This window comes from Camelus dromedarius, chromosome 9 (genome assembly GCF_036321535.1).
Source record: "Camelus dromedarius isolate mCamDro1 chromosome 9, mCamDro1.pat, whole genome shotgun sequence".
Lineage (NCBI taxonomy): Eukaryota > Metazoa > Chordata > Mammalia > Artiodactyla > Camelidae > Camelus > Camelus dromedarius.
The window spans coordinates 47339863-47355751 of NC_087444.1; the positions used below are offsets into that span (position 1 = coordinate 47339863).

The 15889-nt window shown below is 41.0% G+C and overlaps 1 protein-coding gene across 7 annotated transcripts in view; it reads right to left on the minus strand.

Annotated features, from left to right (window-relative positions):
• Positions 1 to 15889, minus strand: part of CHD9 (chromodomain helicase DNA binding protein 9) — a 208614-nt gene that overhangs the window by 157823 nt on the left and 34902 nt on the right. For 4 of the 7 annotated variants that reach the window (XM_064489165.1, XM_064489166.1, XM_064489167.1 and 1 more), the window contains exon 1: positions 3774 to 3902. The exons of 2 other annotated variants lie outside the window; for them this stretch is intronic. The gene's annotated coding sequence lies outside the window, so the exon portion shown is untranslated. Of the gene's footprint in view, positions 1 to 3532; positions 3657 to 3773; positions 3903 to 15889 lie in introns of those variants that run through there. One more of the 7 variants, XM_031458444.2, reaches the window with a different exon arrangement.

Consider the following 15889-nt stretch of genomic DNA (forward strand, 5'->3'; position numbering starts at 1 on the left):
TCTTTCTTGCCTTAGACATATTTTTCACCCTTCTAGGAAACTCTTTTCCTGCCTAGTTTCTTACTCTTTATGTCTTAAGTATCTGCACCTGGAAGGCCTTCTCTGACCACACAAACTAAATTCCTCCCCATTTTCCTCTCTTATAGCACTCTGTTCTCCTCTCTTATTGAATTCATCCCAAGCTGTAATTTTACATTTCTTTGGTTGTTCATTATCTGGTTCCACTATTAGACTATAGATTCTACAAAGACAGGGATCACATTATATCACATATAATTAGTCAACAAGAAGATTAAGGGATTTCTTAATAAATCTGCCTAATGAATGAATGAATGGATATGAATGACCTGGAGTCCAGAAAACAAATTATAGCTCAAAGTGGCTTCCCCTCCTCTGGGTGTCCCACTGTCACTTGATCAGCTTTCCAACTGTTTCTAAAAGAGAGCAAAAAGTGTTCCTGTAAACTCAAGGGCAATAAATTGTACATGATGCCAAATAAGTGAGACAAATAATAATGCTATGATTTCATGGGAAGGAGAAATTCTTAATGGTTACAAATGACAAGGTGGAATTTGACCTGAGTACTCACAGACTGGTAAAATTCAGAGAGGTGGACTGTATGGGAGTGAAGCCCAAATAAGGAGCAAAGAGACACAACATGTTAAAAAAGATTTCTAAAACCAGAATGTGGCAACTTACATTTACAAAGTAAATTAAGTGTAAAAAAGCTAAATCTACCATCATATAAGAAATCTGTATCTTGTTAAAACATATTAATCATGTTAAGACCACAACATCTACAAACCATTTGAAAGGTTACAATAAAATGCTTCTATCTCCTCAGCGTCAACAAATTTCTTCTGATGTCAATACTCTCATAATTAGTTTTCATAACTCATTTTCACTCTGACCAACTACCTCAAGTTTCCATTTGCTTATCTGTGTTCTTTATTCACTATACTGGTACCTGATGAAATTTCCCAGCAAATTATTTCAATCATATTAATTTTTCCTTTATAGACTTTGATCTCTCTAGGATTTCATTTTTTTCCTTCTCTGTCAAAGTATTCGGTTGACTTTTTCTTCTACTATATTTATATCAATGATCTAACTCTTCAGAAAATCTAAAATGTTCATATGTACCAAAATTTTTATTTTACTACTGATAGAAACTTCAAAAGATTTCACTTCTGATTCTGTAATGCTACTTCAGTTCCTGCCTCTTAAATTTATACAAGCCCCTCCTTCAGTTCCATCTTGTTTCCCTAGGTAAACTGCCAAGGTCTAGTTCAATGCCTTATGGAAGGAATTCAGTTATATTAGATAAGGGGTTTAAGAGTCAAAAAGTTTCTAAAGATACTTCCAAGTTAAAAATGCTATGATTAATCTTATCTTGTCATGGGCTTTTTCCATGAACAATACTTTCTTATCTTTATTCACACTTGCCCACTTGAGGTTGTTCTAAAAATGTATTCAAGTAATGCCATCTTACCTGAAATACCAAAAAAACCACTATTTGCTTCAAAACCTCTGTCTTTTCTAACACTTAAATCCAAGTATGATTTTTGCATTTCAGAGGAAGATATCACAGAATACTTACAATCACAGAATTGTAAAACTGGAGAAAACTAAGATTCACAGCATTTAAGAAATTTGACTACAACTACACAGTAGTAAAGTGATAAAGTCCTGATTCTCTCCAATCAGCATTCCTTCCAAGTCAAGAAGGCCTTTACTGGTTACACCAGCAGGATGTTTTCTTCCTAATGCTATCTTCTGTCCCTAGGACCTCATCTTCTAACCAATCACAAGGTTTTTGTTTTTTAACTCTACAATATCCACTCTCCTAAAACTGTTTCAGGATGACAAAGATGCTGGAAGCAAATCCAGGAGGCAACTACTCTGTTTTTTTTCTGGATCATTTTATGTCTATACTATATGATCTGCAGTTTACAGGAAACTCCCCAAGGATAACTAGGACCTGCCAATACTTTGTAGTATACTATAACTAACGTGAAGAGTTAAGGCAATTGAAGCATAAATAAAAAAAGTGTTGGACATAGTTTAACTTGCTTGGAGCAACAGATATTTTTTCATTTAACAAGTATTTATCAAATATCAATAACATGGAAGGCTCTGTGATATGTTATTTACAAGTCACATTTAAATTCAAGTTCGGTAAATCCAAAGAAACACTATGTTCATCCTCTTCTATTGCAAAGAAAACAAAAACAAAAACAAAAACAAAAACAAAACACATACACACACACACACACAACACAACCCTCCTTCTGCAATGTGGAATCTCCCCTTAAGTTCACCTTCTGTGCATTCAGGTGTTTGTAGACCTAGTGGTTCTAAGTATCTGTAAAATTATGCACAGAGTTTAGGTTAAGTAACACTACAAACACAAGCCCTCTTTTCTGTTCAAGATCATAGCTACCTAAGTAGAATGGGAGAGTATGAAATCAGAGAAAAAGAAAGGGTGAAAAGTGGAACGCAAAACTGAAAAACTAAATTGTGATAGTAATTGCATTAATGAAGATAAACTTTATTTAACGGGGGGTACTCGAGGGAGTTACGAGTATTTCACATAAATCGATAAAAATCACAATAGTATCAAATCCAGGGTTCTAAAAAAGCAGCCATATAACAGTTAACAGCACAATTTTTAAAAAATTTTGCCTACTTTGTTCTGAAAAGTTTTATTTTCCAAAAAAAAAAAAAAAAAGGCAAAACAAAACCAAAAAAGGAACAAACAGAAACCACGCTGAGCTGGCGACTGCGACAGGCCCGTCAGACACCCAGGCTTTCCGGGTCGTGCTTGGCTCTGGGATGGATGTCCGAGAAGAGAGCCCTGGAACCACCCATCAAGTCCCACACCCAGATCCCAAGAAAGCAGCAGCAGCGGCAGAGGCTGGACACACACCGGGGCTGGCGGGGTCCGGGCCCGGCTGTGGAGGTGGAGAGGCCCCCGGGACTGCCCCTTGGGGCGGAGGATCACAGAAAGACAGTGCGGTCGCAACCCGGCCGGCCAGGCCTGGGAAAGCGCCGGGGGCGTCCCGGCCTCGAGGGCGCCCAAGGCTCGACCGGGACGCCCTGTCATGAGTCACGGAGGCGAGAAAGCAGGAGGGCGGGGGAAGAGGCTGCAGGATGGAGGGAAGCCCGACCCTCGAGAGGGAAGCGAGCAAACTGGAGGCCCCGACCTCACGCTGGGCGGGGAAGGGGAGTCCTGCCCACCCACGCCCTGCCTGCCCTGCCCTCACCTCCACCCCACGCAACAGGCGGGGCGCCAGGTCCCGACCCCAGGGTCTGCGGGCTGCGGGGCGGGGGCCGCAGCCCGCAGCCATGACAGGCGCGGGGCGGGCCGCCAGCGGGCTGGGCCGCACGTGCGGGCAGCGCCCCCTCCCCTACCTCCTCGCGCGCCCGCCCGCCCCCGGGCCCTCACCTCCGCGGCGGCAGCGGTGCGGCCCCGTCTGCCCCGACCCCCACCGCACCCCCCGGCCGAGCGGCGGCGGCAGCACGTACTCACCGCCGCTCGCGGGCTCTCGGGCTTCGCCATGACTGAGGCGCCCCCGCCGCCCCCCGCTTCGACCGAGACTGACACGCGCGGCTGGCCGGGTGGGGGCGACCTCAGGCGACCACCCGGCTGACAGAACCTGCCCCCGCCTCTCCCCACCAGTTGAGCAGCGACCTCTGCCCCACGACGCCCCCGGGCTTCCTCCCCACGCCTGGGGCGGCGGGTGGCAGCGACGGGCGGCGGCAGCACTTACCGGCGGCGCGGCCAGGCCCCCCTGTCAGCGCGGGGCCGGGAGGGAGAGGAGGGAGGAGTGAAGGGGCACCGCCTCCCCCGCGCCGCCACGCACCCGCCTGATTGGCCCAGTTCACTCCCCCAGCACGACCCCACCAGCCCCTGCGAGCGGCACTCCGGCAACACCGGCGCGTCATTTGCATATTTGTGCCCGCGCCGCTGATTGGCCCGAGTTCGGAGGGGCGGCTGAGACCGCAGCGGCTCCTGCCGCCGCTCCCGCCGCGTCAGGCGACCCCAGAGGGAGGATCCCCTCTGCTGCTCTCCTTCCCTCACGGCCCGGCCTGACCTGGGGCCGAGGGCGGCGGGAGGCGGGGGTTGCCGCCCGGCTCCAACATGGCCCCGCCGCGCCGCCGACCCAATCGCCGGGGCGGTTACTCCGGGAGCCCCGGGCAGCCTCGGGGCGGGGAAGTGTTGGGGCCGGGCGCCCTCTGGCCGGAGCGCGGGGCAGTGCAGTGGCCCGGCTCCCCTTGCCGCCCCGCCGCGGCCGCCACGTCAGGCCGCGCCCTCCCGGCGACTCTCCCTTCCCCGAGGCCCCGCCGCCACGTCAGGCCCGACAGGCACGCCCCGGCCGCCAGCTGACCGGTGGCGGGGTCGGCGCCGAGGTCACTCACACGCTGGGCATCGCCCCGCCAGCCCCGGGCCGCCGAGGAACCGCGAGGGTTTCCAGAGCCTCCCTCTTGACCCAGCCGTGGTTTCGGACCCACGTTCTCCTTTCGCCCGAGACTGCGGTGGGGCGGGCGCGCCTGTGCTGTAAAATCGGGAGCGAGGAGAGTGGCGCCGCGATGATGCAGCGATTCAGTCCCGGTGCTAAGCACCTGCCGCGGAAAAGGCTCCAGGCTAAGGAGAGACCCAGCCCCAAGTCCTGATCTAGATACAGAGCGCGCACCTCAAGTGGTGGGGAGCTGGGACTGACACTGGTCTTCCCGATATTCAGGCCCACGCTCTAAATTGCACAACTATAAAGGGAAAGAAAGGCCAAACCAAGGGAAAAAAAAAAGGAAGGAAGAAAAGAGAGAGATGGTGACACTGGACCAGGAGTAGGGAGGGTATTATGGTAGAAAACCACTGGCCCAGGCGTGGGGACTCCTGGGTTCCCTCTAGCTCGGTCACTAATTAACTGAATGACCTACATTAAATTAAAACGTGTCCCAGGGCCTCGGTTTTCCCTTCTGTAAAAAATGAAGAGGCCGGACACACTTTGGAAAAGCATCCCGGCTCTAAAATTATATGGGTCTCTCTTTCAGGGCCTGAGCTGGTTTTAATACCTGATTAAAACTTTACCATCCATATTAGAATGAGAGAAGACAAAATAATGGAATGTTAGAACTTCAGTCAGCCTACCATATGTTTGTTCGAAACTGTTTAGTGTTTCAAATCCAGTGAGGGTCATATTTAGCATTCAACGTTCAGTTGACAGAAATCTTGTGAATTTCAGTCTCTACAAAGAAATACAGAGCAATGTCACTGCTTGTTTATGCCTGGCCAGAAAGGAATGGCTGCGGTATACAGAGTGCTACTTGCCAAGTAATTTCATCCTTTATATTCCCCGCTAAAGCTTTCCCCAGTTGATCAACACAACTCAGCTTAGCTGAGATACTGAAGAGGCTGGGAGAAAATCCTGCTGAGAAAGTTACAATTACAGTTTCGATTCCCCTCAAGGATACTTAATAACAACCACACGCTAGGATAAGAATGCACGGAAACAGTCCATCTCTGAGCTCCTTACACTACTTATTTGAATACTGCTTTAGTTTGCAAATTCAACCTGTTGAGTCGGATTTAAGGCCAGTAACATCTCATTTATCTGGCATCACTGGGAGAATAAGATATTCCATTTAAATGAAAACTTTACCTACTTTACAGAACTTTTCTCCTCAAGAAACTGACGTTTTCTTGAACACAGCCCTTTGAAAATTACTCAACTCTTGGTGATTAAGGAGCATCCTTATTAATATAAACATTGCATTCTAGTATGCCCAATGAATGCCCTCAAAATTATGTAGATTTATTTGTCCCTATAATAAAGGACCTCTAGAATGCTGTTTTTATGATTACTTTATAAACTTATATCTGGTTTGTTTGTTTGTTTGTTTTTGGTGTTTCCTTTTCACTACTAGGCTGACACTTCTCCATTTTTCTACCTAACAACTATCTTTCCTGTTTTTGTTTTGTTTTGTTTTTCTCGATGCTTGTATTCTACTATGAACTTAGACACAGGTTCTTCTATTAGTTTAGACTTTCAATTTTGAGTAAAGATTTTCTGTGGGTTCTCCTCTGAGAACTCACACACAAGTTTCTGTGACATCTATTTTGACTGCTCAATGACTGGTTTTCACTTATTTCTTAAATCTCAGTAGCATTCTTGGTAACTGAGGTTTCTGGATATGTGTGCTCTGGAAAAGCTGTTGCAAAGGATGGCTCTGAATCCCAGAATTTAGAGGCTACATTAAATTGCAATTTAAGTTAACAAGAATCAATATCATTAACAACATCAAAATCTGGCAACACTGGCCTATTAGTTCCATCAGGCAATGGAATGCCCAGAGCCAGGTGGTAGCAAGGCTCTCCGGGTCCCTCTATCCCACTCCAGAGTAAAAGTGACTCCATTCCTACCCAATGCCTTTCAAACCAAAAAGACCCCATATCTGCAGACACAACGACTCAAGTCACTAGGAAGCCTGTGCTACAACGGAGAGCAGTTCTCCACACCCCAAATGATGCGTTCTACACATGTACTCAGTAGGGTAACATTTACTGAAATCTATGAGGTCCCGGGCACTGTGTTAAGGATTTTTTATTTTATTTTATCTACATAATGACTCTATGAGAAAGGGATTATTTCCCCCATTTTACAGATGGAGAGGGCTTAAAATCTTGCCCTGACTACATAATCATTGAGCAGTAGAGATAGGATTCAAACTTAGCACGAATTGGTCCTGAAGACTGTCACTCTTTTTTTTTTTTTTTAATTGAAGTATAGTTGATTTTCAATGTTGGTGGTGTACAGCATAGTGATTCAGTTATACATATATGTATTCTTTTTCATATTCTTTTTCATTATAGGTTATTATAAGCTATTGAATATAGTCCCCTGTGCTCAACAGTAGGACCTCGTTGTTTATCTATTCTGTATATAGTAGCTTGTTTCTGCTAATCCCAAACTCCTAACTTACTCCTTCCCACTCCCCTTTCCGTTTTGGCAACTTTTTTTTCTATGTGTGTGGGTCTGTTTCTGTTTTATAAATAAGTACATTTGGGTCATTTCTTTTTAGATTCCACGTATAAATGATATGTGGAATATATAATGATATAAATGATATCATATGATTTTTTTTTTCTCTTTCTGACTGACTTCACTTAGTATAATGATTTCCAGGTCCATCAGTGTTGCTGTAAATGGCATTATTTCATTGTTGTTGTTTTTTTTTTTTTAATGGCTGAGGAGTATTCCATTACACACACACACACACACACACATGCAGACATGCACACACTCACACACATATATTTATGCACATACATATACCACAGCCTCTTTATCCAATCATCTGTAATGGACACTTAAGTTACTTCCATATTTGGCAATTGTAAATAGTGCTGCTATGAACATTGGGGTGCATATATCTTTTTGATTTAGAGTTTTCTCCAGATATATGCCCAGGAGTGGGATTGCTAAATTACATGGTAACTCTATTTTTAGTTTTTAAAGGAATCTCCATACTGTTTTCCACGGTGTAAAGCCTATAACCCTTAACCATTATACTATATCCCTCCCTTCAGCCTTAGTTTCCAATTCCATGTTTATCAAGCAGATTTTTATTAATTTATAAAGGGAAACTCCCTGTATAGGTGTTTTGGTTGAGGTTACCAAAAAAGAAGAATATCTCAAAATGCATATCAAACTTGGTATTTTCTTGCAGGTTTGAGGGGTACGAAGTAATGCTCTGGTACTGTTCACTTTGAGGGGCAACTAATACAATCAAGATCCTAAAACTGCAAAACTAAGGATTAGACCCTACTTTAGTGAGACACAGAAGTGATACCCACAGAACAGTCAAAACAACTTTGAAAAAGAAGAAAGCTGGAGAACTTACACTTCCTGATTTCAAAACTGACTACAACATTACAGTAACTGGACAGGGTGGTACTGACATAAAGATAGACATATAGATCAATGGACTAGAACTGAGAATTCAGAAATAAACCTTTACATTTATAGTCAATTGATTTTTTAACAGGAGTGCGAAAACATTTAAATTGAGAAAGACAACGGATATACAAATGCTAGAGAATGAAGTTGGATCCCTACCTCACATCAAATACGAAAAATAAATGAAAAGGGATTATAGACCTAAATGTAAGAGATAAAACTATAAAATTCTAAGAAGAAAACATAGTAAATCTTCAGGAGACTGAGTTAGGCAATGGTTTCTTATATACAACACCAAAAGCATAAGCAGCAAAAGAAAATATAAACTGGACTTCATTAAAATTAAAGACATTTGCACAAGCAACCAAAAAAATTAGATAAACTGAATATCACAATAGAAAACCTTTGTGCTTCAAAGGACACCATTAAGGAAGTGCAAAAAAAGACAGAATGACAGAAAACATTTGCAAATCATACATCTGATAAGGGTCTAGTATCCAGAATGTATAAAGAACTCTTACAACTCAACAATAAAAAGACAAATAATGCAATTTTAAAACATGCAAAATATTTTTGAATAGACATTTCTCCAGTGAAGATAAATAACGGCCAATATGCACATGGAAAAGTGCACTCTAATAATCATTAGTTATTAAATAAATGCAAATCAAAACCACAATGAGATACCACTTCACATCCATTAAAATGGCTATAATAAAAAGGACAGGCAATAACACGTGTTGATGAGGATATGGAAAAATCAGAACCCTCATACATTGCTGGTGGGAATGTAAAATTGTTCAGCCACTTTGGAACACAGTTCTCCAAAAAGTTAAACATAGTTATTACATGACCCAGAAACCCCAAAGAAATGAAAACATATGTCCACACAAAAACTTCCACACAAGTGTTCACAGCAGCATTATTCATAATAGTCCCAAAGTGGAAACAGCCCAAATTAACATCAACTGATGAATGGATGAACGGAAGTGGTGTATCTACACCATGGAAAATTACTCAGCCATAAAAAGTACTGAGTACTGATTCATGCTACAACATGGATGAACCTTGAAAACATTATGCAGAATGATACAAGCCAGATGTAAAAGGCCACATATATGATTCCACTTATATGAAATGTCCAGATTAAGTAAATCTAGACAGACACAAAGTGGATTAATGGTTGCCTAAGGTGGGTTGGAGGGAAGGAGATGAAAAATGGAGCGTGATTGCTAATAGGTACTTTTGGGGGTTGATGAAAATGTTCTATAATTAGATTGTGCTGCTGTTTGTACAACTCTGTGGATATACAAAGTACCACTGAAGTGTGAATTTTATGGTAAGTAAATTCCATTTCAATAAAGCTATTTTTTTAAAAAGTAATGCCGAATCAGCAACTTCCAATTTTGTCATAGTATTACATTCATTAATCCATATATTTATACATACATGTACACATACATATATATATGAACACATGTTGAGACAAACGGAACAGATATATTTTAATTATATTTATCAAATTAAATAAGCAGCAAATTCTGTTTTTAATCTGAAGATTGTTGGAGTGGCAACCTCACCATGCATGTGTACCAGGCTGGGAGCTGTGTTGGCTACAGAAGAAGGAATTATTATTCCCATATAAATAATAATAAATTATTAATAATAGATACTGAGCAAATGTGTGTGTATGAAGTATCTTTCACTCATCTTTATTGACATTCATTGACAGGCTGAGGCACTAAAGAAGATGTTCTTTCACAGACCAACGATAAGTACTTACAAATGTTAAGGTATGCTTTTTAAATTTTTTACACATTTCACATAGATTCATAATTTAAATGTTTTATGTCCCATTATATTATGGAATATAACATGATTTTCATCCTTCTGCAATAATGAATAGTGGCTTGAAGAGCTCAGAGACTTTTCCACTCTAAAAATCTGAAAGGAATGTGAGTTGGTTCAGTAGTGAGTAAAAGCTAACAACACATTAGCCCCTGGGAATTGTGAAATTTCCTTAATTCAGTGGAGAACATAGGCTCTTTTTAGAACAAGGGTAAGGATATCACTAGAAAGCTCTTTAGCCTTCCTTTTCAGGCTCTTGTTTAAGCAGATAGAAAAGAGGGCCAGGCAGGCTTTCGGCAGTAGTTCAGAGCACCTTAAAGATCAACTCGAAGCCTGTTCAACATTGTTTTCAAATCTCAAGGCTGCTGGTAACAACAACATCCAAAGGATGTGCTCAGCCAGGCATCCATCCTTCAGACTCTTACTCTTAGGCCTACGTAATCAGGGACAGATCTTAGAGTCTCTAAGTTGTATGTATTTTATCTCCTGCTTTTAGGTAGGAATATACTTCAAAACATGATCCTACTTGACAGTTCAAATCGTCCACTGTTTTGCTTTTATAAACAGTTGCTTGTCCTCATCTTAAAAAGGTCGTCAGGAGAAAAGAGGTTTTGCTGTTTTCCTTGATAAGACATCCCTGAGCCTCTTATTCCCTCTCTTTGTCCATCTGCTGCTCTTTGGGTAATATAAGTGCTCCTGGAGAAGTACATCTAAATCATGTTGGGAGGGATGAAATGTATGACATGCAGCTGCTATTTAAGAAATTCATTCATTCAATAAATATTTAAAGGTCATCTGTGAAGTGTCAGGTACCATGCTAGGGGCTAGGAATACAATAATGAAAAAGATAGGCGTGGTCCTTTTCGCCTCATGGCAAATTTTGTGAAGGAAATAAATACCCACTAATTAATTATTTTTATTCATTTATTAATACTAAACTTTCATTTACGGGTACTGTAATTGGTGTGCTTAAAAAACACATATGCCTTATACCACAGAGCCTAAGGACTAACGGAAACTGTAGACGTGTATTTTTCTAATCAACTGGCTTGTTTTATAGGCATTATGGGCATCTTATTTCAAGAAGAAATCCATCCTGGTGCAATTTAAATCCATCTTGTCTTGTTTAAGCTTCAAAAAAAGAGAAAATTGCACTAGGTTTCCTCCGAATATTTCTTGACTTGTTTTTCACCATTAAGTTCATTGGTTATAGCCATGACTGTAATTTGGTCACCATCTTTCCATGATCCCATTGGCCAGGTTTCACACTTCTTTTTCTGTCTTGGAAAGAGCTTATAAAACTCACATATTATTGTTAGGAATAAAACAAATCCTTTAACAATTACAGCAATCTTTGGTTTTTGTTGTGTTTTTTTTTTTAATAACTGAGTGAGTTTTTTCTTGCCTCCTATGGATTTCTTAAGAAGGGCTATCATTCTTATTAAGATCATCTTCTGAAGCACTCATTTTACCAGGGCACCATACCATCTCCTATGTAAAAGTATTTGGGAGTTATTGGAATTCTTGGGCATTCCGGTTAAGGATGCATATTAACTATAATTGTTTTCTTTGTGCTGAACTCCGTGGTTTGTTTTATAGTGGATGAGTAACAATATGCCAACCAGGAAAATTAATTCCAGGTTATGTGATTGAAAATAATTTTTTTTTTTTTAATTTAAGAGCAGAGAGGCCTTAGAAAGTTTTGCTGAAAATAAATCAGTGCGGCTTTTTTCTCTGGTTACCATTAGATGTTAAGCAGCTAGTGATCTTGTACAATTTAAGTAGAAGTCTTGTGTGAAAAGAAGGAAAGGAGTTTAGTCAATGCTTCTTAAAGCAAGAAATTCATAGAAATTAGGTCTCACTAATACAACATTGCAAATCAACTATACTTCAATTATAAAAAAAAGGAAAAAATTAGGTCTCCTACAGGCACACATTTGATTTCTCCAATATGATAGATATTTGACAAATATTCCACCTTCCAGAAAGTTTGGTTGGGTAGAGACCTCAAAAATAGTATATCAGAGAACTGAGTGTCTTCCAAAGTGAGGCTAGCAGAGTAATGGTTAGCAACAAGATAAAAGACTAAAGAGTTTCTGCTTAGCATGCACAAGGTCCTGGGTTCAATCCCCAGCACCTCCATAAATAAATAAATAACCATAACTACCTCACTGCCACCCCCCAAAATCTTTATTTTTCAAGTTCGACATCATTGTATTTTTATTTTTTAAACATTTTTTATTGATTTATAATCATTTTACAATGTAAAAAAAATTTTTAATATAAAGACTAAAGAATTAGGCCAAATTTTCTGAATATCAAATACATAGTTGAATTTTCCCCTTTTCAGGGTTTATCTAAGTTCATGGAGGACTGCCTAACTTTTTCTCATAGTCAGCAATTTTGGGCTAATAGCGTGGAGCCCTCTTTGTCCAGCACACAGTATCGTGGCTCCCGGAGGACACTTCTCTTTGTGTTCCCTTCGCAAAGTGTGTTCTATTTGGCAAGAACACAGTGATTTGTGAAAACTATAACAAATGTCAGGTTGGAGCTTGCTCGCTATGGCCACTCCTCTTTCTAGATAAATGAAAGTGACTGCAGTCTTTTCTGTTCCTCAAACATACCACTCTCCTTGTTTCGGGACTTTGTCACCCTCGGTTCCCTCTGCATTATCCTTGGCTCGAGGTACAGCTGCTCCTTCAGGTCTTGCAAAGGAGGCCTTCCTTGACCTCTAATCACTCAGTTTGTTTCCATCTAAACACCACAGACCTGTGTGTGTGTTTGTCTCCGCCCACGAGAAAGCCAGCATCTGGAGGCAGAGGCAGGCTCAGTCTTGTTCCTGGAAGAACTCTCAGCACCTAGAACACAGGTGCTCAAGAAATGTGTATTTTACACTGAATGAACCATTCGCCCAATATACCTGTAATGTTCTGGCAGAAAGAACTGCTGTCCTTTGGGGTTATCCCACCTGGTTTTGAGCAAGAGACTGGAAGCCTCGACCAGAGATTCTCAAACCTTATGGCATGTTAGAATCACCTGGGAAATTTAAAAATTACCTTTGTTTAGCCCCTGCCCCAACCTTGGGGTGATGGGTCTCAGGCATCAGTATGTTTTAAGAGTTCTTTGTATAATTGCTTGTACAACTAAGGTAGAAAGTACGGCTCTAAGTGACATGGAACTGAATAATTACCCAACTACCATGTTCTTACCCTCTAGGTAGGTCATTCCTGTGTCATCTCTGTCTAGGGCAACCCAAGTGTACTTCAGACTGCTCTTGTGGTATCTAAATACCTGTCTAGTTATCACAAAGGTGCACAAACCAGATGAAAGATTAACCTCTCAGGAAAGAGAAAAGGCATCCCGTTAACCTAGGTTCATCTGTTAGTACCTGCTCTGAAAACCTCAAACTAAAAGGGGAAAGTTCCAGCACACTTCTCTCTTCTCCATGAGAGAAAGACATCAACAAACTCCTTTATTTAGCTATAGAAGTCAGAGGCAATCAATCAATCAATCAATCACTTGAGCTGCAAAGCAAACAAAAAACAATGTTCCCGGAAGAGGGACATGTCCCCAGTTCCATCCACTTCCTTCCTAGTAGTGGTGGGCTCAGAACCACTTATCCATACTTTTTGTTATGGCAAGCCTTATGTATAATTGGGACCTCTACTTTTTTATTTAAGGAAAAACAAGGATTACTGATATTTTTCTCAAGCCATGCAATTAATACACTTTTTTTCTTTATTTTTCAAAATCACCTTCAGAACTGTTAACAAAAGCTAGACTCATGCTGAAAATCAATTGGTTTTCCCTCCAGTTAGAAAAGCCAGATGACTAGAGTAAAACAGAGCACACGCAGGATTATAAGTAGAAATATCTGAGTTATAGTCAGGCCCTACCATTTGCCAACTGAATGAATGATCAGCAAGTTTTCTTGCCTATTAAAAGAAAATCAGGGTGGGAAGGGTATAGCTTAAGTGGTAGAGCACATGCTTAGAATGCATGAAGTCCTGGGTTCATTCCCCAGTACCTCCATTAAAAAAGTAAATAAATAAACCTCCCCCCCTAAAAAAACTTAAGAAAAAAAAGAAAAGAGAATCAGAACATCTATGCTGCCTGCCTCACGTTGTTGTTGTTTCTTATTGATAATGTTCACAAACATTTTCTGAAAGTGTTGCAGTGTATGAATCAAAAATGATGGCCTTCTATCTTGTAAATGAACTTTTCAGCACCCCCCCCAAAAAATCCAGTGGTTACAGTATTTCAAAATATTGACCTAGGATATACTATGTGCCCAGCAAATTGCTGAACAAAAAAACTGTCCAGTAGGGAAACTGAATCCATTAGACCAGAACAATAGGTAGGTCAACCAACAGGGCAAGTCATTTCCTTTGCAACAGGAGAAACTCAGCTCAGCCAAGAGATAAAACGAGAAATACAATTATTCATCCCCAAAAGTCTGTTTCCACCCCGAGACCTAAAGTTCTTTCATCTCCCACTGAAGATGTCCAGGCCATGGAAGGGACTATTTAGATTCAGAGACCCTCTTATTCATCAAGATCAGGGCAATAAACTTGAAGAGCTATGAGTTAACAAAACTGCCATTCAAGGGTTATCAGTAGGTAAGAGGATCTGGAAAGTTGCAAGTTGAAAGCAGTTTTGCAGTTGATCCTAGGACAGCTTAAAACAGAAGAACTCCTGCCTCCTAACTTCTCAAGGCTTCAAACAGAAGAACTCCTGCCTCCTAACTTTTCAAGGCTAGACTCAATCTTAAAAGTTGTTTGGTTGAGAATAAAGCTGGGACAGGTATGGGTTAGAATCCCGTGTGGTCCAGGTACGTCTTTATCCTCACCTAGGCTTGGTTTCTTTATTTATTAGTAAAATAGAGATAAAAATGTCTCCATTGCAGTGTAAATAATTTGAAGCTTAGAGATGATATACATAAAACCAGTACCTATAACATTATCAATAAATTATAGCTAATTTTAAAAAGTCAGTTGAGAGACTTCCAGACTTGCTCTAGTGGCAGAGCCCCCAGAAGCTGCAGATCACTGTGAAATGCTGATGTAATTTACCAAATCATGTGAACCAGAAAGTTAATTGAGTAGCAAATATGGCTTTATTATATATAAGCAATATAGTATCACAGAAAGAACACATCTGTTCACCAAAACAGAGATTTTCTTGAATCCCCCCAAACAAGCTATTGACCTAGATAATATGTCAGAATCTTCCCATCATATCTGTTGGCTACTTGTTGATTTGATTTATGCCTGAGGTGGTAATTGGCAGCCAGGTGTAACCAGACAAGCAGTAGTAGGCAAATGGAGAAAAGACTTATCATTCAGATTAGCTGCCGGCTTCATAGAGTTTGCAAACCTCAACTAATAACATCTTACTGATACTGATAAACAAATGCAATAATTTTGAAACATTTTTGAAAACAAGGAAACTCTTTCTTTAAAAAACAATACATATATATAATATATATATTTATATTTTTATATATATTCTGCCAAATATATATATATTTGCCAAATATATATATATATATTTGGCAGAAGCTCAAGATCTAAAACCCAGAAAAGCAGAAGTCCCAATGAGAAAACAGAACAAAGGCTGAACTGCTTTTCTGTGAGCTTTGGGATCCCCTGCCCTTCCCCACCCATCAAAGGCATCTCCGAAGGCTTGGAGGAGGACATTTTGAAAAAATCCTTTAATTCCACCTCCTCATTCTTCAGATAAGGAAATTATACCCCAAGGGGCTGAGAGAGCTACTCAACATGGCACAGTGAAAGAACCCACATCAGGACCCAGGCCTGTGACTTCTCTATTTAGCATTTTCTCCTGTGCCACCAGGACAAGTAGTTACTAGTTTTTCCAGGATAACTGGATAAATAGATGAGACAGAATCTTGGCAAAGGGGTCATCTCCCTAAAAAATGTACCTTCTCAAACTGGCAGGTTGATCAGATGTCCCTCCTCTGCTACTTTCACTATCATGTTCCATAATGTGCCAAAATTATCTGTTTATATCAGAGATCATACACTGGTCTGCACGGTGTAGCCAACTATCTTGAATTA